Below are 7,898 nucleotides of genomic sequence, written 5' to 3' on the forward strand. Positions count from 1 at the left end.
TGAACAATGTCAATAAATGCTAATTAATTAATCATTCACTATACATATGAAATGTGATCAAATTAGTAATTTACCTGTGTGTCAATGCCAAATGTCTCGTTCAAGAACTCATCGGTGACAATCCCATCATCCACAGCATCTCTGGCATGAGTGCCAAATGTGCATAGGGATCTGCATGAAGTGCACATGTGACCACGACGCATAGAAGGCTCCCCCTCAACTAATGGGCTTGTGGAATGGATGAGGGTCTGCGTCAAAGCATTAATGGTCCCTAGAGTGCTGGCCTCTACATGTTCCTTCACAACTGAAGGAATAATCACATGCTCGTGTTGTGGATGGACCACAGGTGCCCTAACTACATTAGGGTCACGATGTGCTCCTAGCCTCTCAAATGATGACCCCCCACCTCTACCCTGGGAGTCTAACATATCAAAATAATTCGGGATCTCCCCAAGGACGAACTCACAATATAATTTCTTCAAAAAATACATGGGGACCTCGTGATTGTTGCAAGGAGGGGCATCAAAAACCATCCACCATCTATCCCAAAAATTATTTCTCATAGCATCGTGTATACACCAATGGATGGGGAACCATTTAGTACCCTCTCTAACAGTATTTGGCTCACCGGGTTTTCTAAATAATGTACATATACTACCTTTTGATATTTCTTTTTTTTTAACATCTTCATATGAAAATTTATTTGCATAAAATCTTTTTTGTTCATCCCTCTTAGCCCGGAAAATATCTAATTGACCACTAACTGAGGCTATCTGAGTGTCAATCGATTTGAGGGATGATGCCAATTGAGCCCTCATTGGATTGGTTTATGAGTCTTTCTAATTCAGTTTTGCCTCTATGTATTTCATTTCTTATATTTTCTTGTGTGCCTGGTGGAGGTCTTGCAATTGGTTCGGGTTGTGGAATTTGTTGTTCTTCTTGAGGAGGGTTTTGATTTTGAGGTTCTTGAGGGTTTTGTGGATTTTTCGGTTGATTATGGATATTTCCTGATAAAAAATCAATTGAAATCCAACTAAATAAACAAATCTAAATGAAATTTGTAAAAACCCTACAAAAGAATATCAAAAACCAATAAAACAATATGGAAAACATATTAAACAATGCAAAGTTAAGTTTATATCACTTACCTCGTCGTCGTCGGTGTGCTCATTGTCTTGGATTTCATCGGTGAGGGGGCATTTTGGCAAATGGTGGTGAATTTTTTCTATCAAACCCGCGTACGCACTGTTGGAGAGCCAAAAAAAATAAAAAAATAATGGGTCGTGGGTCTGCGGCCCATCATATAACTTTTTTCATATCAAAATAGCGCGTGTGCGCTATAGTGCGTACGCGCTATTGAAAATTAGAAAAAAAAAAACCTTGTCATCTTTTTGGCACCACAACTCGGTGCATACACCCCTAACAATCTTGTAACGCTTTAACAGGGAAAACCTTTCAGAGGGTACATCATAGTTTATGATCAAACATTGTAGACATCATTGGATACACTTTATTATTGTAGTAGTGTAGATTTGTGGGTTTCATCCCCACCCTAGTTTATCTTCTCATTGGAGGCTTTCTAGGTAACCAAATATCTTGTGTTTACTTTCCCTATTGCATTTCCCAACAATTGGTATCAGAGCTTTCTTCTCTAGAAACGAAATCTTTGCAGCTTTGAGAAAAGATCTTGAAGATGGAAGTCTAAAAATTCAAAAAGACTATTGAGAATCAGAAGATTGAAATCCAGCTTGCCCTATGTCAACTTAATGAAGCAAGAGGTGAGTTGAAGTGCTCATTGAAGAGAATGCCACACTGTACCAAGAAATCAACACTACTAAATTGTTTGCAGATGGAAACTTAAGTAAATTTGATGCAACAATTGCAGATATGATGGAAAAGAATGGTGCCCTAGCTGAAGAAGTCAGAAATCTTAAGATAGAACAAGAAGTCTAATCAATATTACTATGTGAGGTGACCAAGCAGTAAAAGAAAGTTGAAGAAAATAAAGTCATGATTGAAGATGACAAAAGGATACTAAGAAATAGATTGGAAGAGATAACATCAGAGGTGAATAGGATTGGTCACATACAACTAGAAACATTGAATTAAATGATGATTGCAAATCATGAATTTAATGGAAATGATATTGAGATCATAGCACTGAAGTTGCAGAATGAACAACTGAGAAATGATCTGAAAAGAGAAAAAGAATTTGTTGAAAGTTTCAACAGATCTAGTGAAGTCATCAAGTACTTTGAGAAATTAATGAGATCTCCTAGATTGAACAGTGATACTAATGGATTGGGTTATACCAGTATTGAAGAAGGAGAATCATCTAAAAGTAGTAAACAAAGAAGCAACAAAGGTAAGAACTACAAACCCACTTGTCATAATTATGTAAAGATAGGTCATACAACAAATGTTTTTTGGAGAAACAATGCAAATCAGATGCCTAAGAAGAAATTCATGGGTAACTGTCACAAATGCAAAATCAAGGACATTAGGCACATGAATGCAAGTCCAAGACCTCAAGCACACAAAGATTTGAAGGTTCTTGCTACAACTGCAAGAAGTATGGACATAGAGCATATGAATGTAGATCCAAGCCTTACTTATCATCCAACAAGCAAGCCAAGGTAAACTAGACTAAGAGATCCTACAATTGGGATTACAATACAAGGTATAGTTGTCACTATTGTCAAGAGTATGGACATGTTGCTCAAAATTGCATTAGAACACATTTAAGAAGTGATTACAATAGACGGTTGAGTCAAACTCTATGTTTTAGCTATTTGAAGATAGGTCACATAAGCATAAGTTTTCTAACAAGGTCAAAGGCACCTAGAAGCAAATTCAATAAAGGAAAAGGAAAGGTTGATGTTGAAGAAGTCAAAGTGTAGATGAATAAGACATGGAAGAAAAAGGAAGATTACAACACATCAAGTTCAGATGGGTTCACTTTGTCCAATCGATTAGGTGATCAAACCATCCCCAATTAGGAAATCAAGAGGTATGTGTGGGACTAATATTTCAAAGTTCAAATATACATCAGTTTCAAGGATTGAGTTCTAAAAAGATCATATATGCATAAAGTAAGATGCAAATTATTGGTTAGAACTTAGAAGAAATCTATAAGTTTCACTATTGTTTTTGAGTGAAAGTTTAGTTGTTTTCGAGCTATCAAAGATGATAGTGTTGGTTGAGCTCACTATGGTTTTTGAGCATGGTAGGAATTACATGGAAGCCAAGTGAGTCAAAATTGCTATTGGAGCCGAGCTTACAGCTGTGTAAGCACTGAGCATTTATTGTGAAGTTTCAAGGGCTATATGGTCAATTTTTTATTCATTTGAAATTATTCAAGATTGAAGAGAGAACGAAGAGCTAAAGGTGAACCAAGTTGAAGGATCCAATCATTTGTCAAATGGATTCAACTGCTAGTTCTCACCAATCATCAGATTCAAAGGTATTTATCATGTGTCGAGTTACATTGTTTGAATTTTCACAAACCCTAGATATTTTAAATAACATCTAGCTCTTTTGTTGTTTTGGTTAAGGAAAGGAACTTTTGAATGTTCAATTAGTAAGAAATGAGACCAAACAACCCATTTTTATAGCTATTCTTGATATTGCTTATAAAGTAGACCCATTTGGTGCATTATCTATGATACCACCACAAGTTTTAATTATACAAGATGTAAGGTTTTGCTACACTTGTAAGGTAGGAATCATTGGAGACAGGGAATTAAGAAACTTATATGAAAAATTGTGTGAAAAGAGAGTATTGAAAGAGGAAAACAAGGTTGTAAAGAGAAAGGGTTAACCCGTGCCCTAGATTTTCCTAACGTATTAAAGACAGAGTTGATTAATATTGTGCTTAGTATAATACATCACAACTCTATATGGATGGAGGATGACCCTATCAAAATTAGAAAGAGGATTATTCATAGAGTGATAGGGTAACCAACCCTAGACAAATCAAAGAGTATGAGGAGTGATGGAAAGTAGGTAATTGAGAAGAATATAAGGGCACTATGGAACAAGAGAGGGATGACCATAAACATAATTACTAATCCCCTAATTGTATTTGCAGTGACAGTTATTGCACATAATGTTTTTCAATCCAATAGGTTGAACAGTGCACCATGTATGGCTGTGGATTTGGGTTACAAGATAGTAAAGAAAGACCATTCTTATGACCTTGTCGAGTTACAACTCTAGTAGTTATTAGAAAACTTGTGAGCCATAAGAAAGAAAAAAAGTGCACAATGAAAATTCAGTTCCATACTTGTTTGTATATTTTTCTATGTGTGGAAAAATTTTCCCACATTTGGGAAAGTAGCTTGGAAGACTAACAGGTCAATTGTAGTGCAGATCGATGAATTCGTAGAGCAACTTGGAGATAATTTTGAGACTATGATGACTAGTTATTTTGAAGACTTTAAGAAGTCAATGAAACAAAGATTGAGAATTCTAATGTCACTAGTAGAGAAGCATTTCAATGATGTTTGTTTTCTAGTTGATGTTGATTTCACTTATGAATAAGTTGTTGTGAATCACAGTTTAGGAAACTTGCTGAGATGTTTGGTTGGAGACAAGCCAAAAGGATGAGATATGATTTTATATAGGCAAAATTTTCATATAATAATTTTATCAATAGGAGCATTGGTAAATCACCATTCTAGATTGTATATGAGAGTAGTCCCAGAAATGCTTCTGAATTGCAACAGTTGGATAAAGTAGAGATAAGTAGTGTTGAAGCAGAAGAATTTGTTGAACATTTGAAGAACATCCATAAGGAGGTGATGAAGCACATCATAAAGATGAATACACAGTACAAGGATAAGGCAGATGTGAAAAGGAGGTGTAAGGAATTTTAGATTGGAGATGAAGTCATGGTTCATTTGAGAAAGGAGTGTTTTCCAGTGGGTACATATAATAAGCTAAAGATGAAGAAGTATTTAAAATTTCAAATTTGATAGAGTATTATGAAGGAGGTGATGGAGATGAAGTTGCAAAAGTGTAGTGGAGTATTCCAGCAACTAGTTCGACTATAAAGGAGATTGAGGAGATACTAGACATTCATGTTGGTAAAAGTACAAGGAAGAAAACTTATGAGGAATACTTGGTCAAATAGAAAGGGAGGCCAGTAGATGATTCATCATGGCTAGCAAGGGAGGATGTTAATCATCTTGGTTTTATTTTGAACACTTGAGACGTGACAGAGTCACTTCTCAAATTGCCCTAGGTGTCTGATGCAGGAGCATCCTGGTATAAGAGCAATTCTGCATCACTCAAACAATGTTTTTTTTTCAGTCTTTTCTATTTTAATAAGGACTAGTAGATAGGGTGGTTACTATTGATGGTAACTTGCTATTTTTAGTTTGTCATCCAAGCTCAAAATGTTCTCATTTTCTACATGAAAGTTCATTTTAGAGTTATAAGCATACTATAAAAATCTCATTTCTCCAGCTTAAGTATCAAAGAATTTATTGTAGATTTTTGGTGGAAACTTTGTAGAAAAATCTTTAGACTCACCGTTGGAGGCCTTAGAGTGCCCGAATGAGGTTTGAAAACTCGATGGAAGAGCACTTCTGTAGTATTGATCCTGTAGATCAGGAGCTATAATTTCTAAAAAGTGGTTGTAATAGCCAATTGGACCAATGGTTCGTGAGTTATGGCCTTTCAAAGTTGGGCTACTTGAAATATTTAAAATAATTGTCAACGATGTATTTGGTTGACTCTATATGTATTGTTAGGTTCCGTTAGCCCTAGGTATTAAGTTTCAATGTCTAGAACCTTCCCGAGTGGCATAAAATTTCTTATTTAAGAAGCACTAAACATTGTCTAGGACAACTCTAGGTGTAGTTCACAGCTTAGTCTTGCAAATTATTGTAATGAAGGAGCCCATGTAGGTTAGCATATTGTATTTGTGAATTTTATAATTTCGCATTTACGGTGCAAATAAGAAGTCCATATTTTTTTTTTGCATTTGTTGTTATTTATTTATTTTTGTTATGTGTTTATGGTATTAAGGCTAGCACCCTTCATCATGTTTGTTTTTTAGTTGATGTTGATTTCACTTATGTACAAGTTGTTGTTCCAAGGGTATGATGGCTCAAGCCATTGCCTTATGAGATTAATGTGGATGAGGCATTTGCAACCATCATTGCTTTACTGGCAAAGGAAGTAGATAAGATTGCTACTGCATTTGGAAATTATGATATAGCAAAGTCAAAGATCCCAATGGATTTGAAGACAACTTTTGTGTTGAGAGGGTAAAAGCACAAACCTGTGTCACCTTTTATAAAGGAAAAGTGATATTAAAATTTAAACTCTTCAACTTTAACGACATAAAAGTGGCATTTGTGCTTAGAATTTAAAGATGATGTAAACTAATGAAATGTGTAAAATTAAATGAATTTTATGTTTGTAATTTTAAAAAAAAAAATTTGGTTGAAAATTTTATTTATTTTTGAATTTTTAAAGTCTATTTTTTAATTTTTTAAAAATGGTGAAAATATAGAGTTTTTTTTCCCGTCAAACAAATATATGCAAATGTTTATATTTTGGTCTAATTTTGGAATATGTTAGAGTAACATTTATACCTGGTGAACCAAAAAAGAAAAATTGAAATTTGGCTAATATTTTTCAAGTTATAACTGGTCAAAGTCAAAGTTATCAGAACTTGATAGTTTTTTTCTCCCGTCAAACTTTTTCTATCAAATCTATACATTTTTAAAAAAAAATTACATATTCTTGAAGAAGACTCTCTCCTCTAGTGCAACATTAAAAAATAATAATTTTTGAACATGATTTACTATTTTTTTCTTATTTTTAAATAAACATCTTTCTGAATCTTCAAATACCTACTTGTATATCTTCAAGTCCAATGCATCATTTATCTTGGATATACGAAATTAGACATGGATATCTCATTTAAGACAACCTCTTAGGACCTCCCTTTAAGACAACCTCTTAGGACCTCCCCTTAAGACCACCTATTAGGACATCCCCTTAGTACCACCTTTTAGGACATCTCCTTAAGACAACCCCTTTAGTATTTGTATGTATTTATATACATTGTTTATGTTTTCTTACATATGATTGTTAATGCTATTATGTATTTATGTACATATAATCTTTATGTTCTTATATGTATTAACTTTTATTAATTAAATGTTGTAACATGCATTCTTTAGGTCATACTCTTTATATGTTCATACATGTATATGTTATATTCTATGTTATACTCTTTATATGTTACATGTACATGTATATGTTACCCTTAAGACATGTCATTAAATATAGTTAATTATACTTAGATTAAGACATTAAAAACAATAACATATACATATTTACATGACTATTGAAAACATACATGTCTACATTTAACACATGAACATAGTTACATACATCTATGAAATAAAATATACATGAATATTGAAAACATGAATAAAGTATTAAGATGAATAACATATACAGAAACATGAATAACACATACATAAACATAAAAGGTTAAGACATTAAAAGATCAATATAACATGTACATAAAACATTAAGTTCTAGTACTCAAGTTCTGTTCTTAAATATGTATTAAATTTATTGATTAAATCTTGAAAACATACATACATTCAACATGAACATAATATGTACATCTATGTAAAATAACACATCTATGAAATAATGTATACATACCCATGTAAAATGTATGCAAAATACCATATAAAATGTCTCCAAAATACCACATCAAATATCCCTAAAATACCACATTCATCAAATGTATCTGAAATAACATGTACATCCATAACACATGTATCTGAGATAACATACATCTTTGGATATAAAAGTATATATATATATATATGAAATAGACATGTGTAAACTAACATCAATCACAT

Source organism: Cupressus sempervirens, chromosome 5 (genome assembly GCF_028749045.1).
Source record: "Cupressus sempervirens isolate cs-2001-9-10 chromosome 5, ASM2874904v1, whole genome shotgun sequence".
NCBI classification, from domain to species: domain Eukaryota; kingdom Viridiplantae; phylum Streptophyta; class Pinopsida; order Cupressales; family Cupressaceae; genus Cupressus; species Cupressus sempervirens.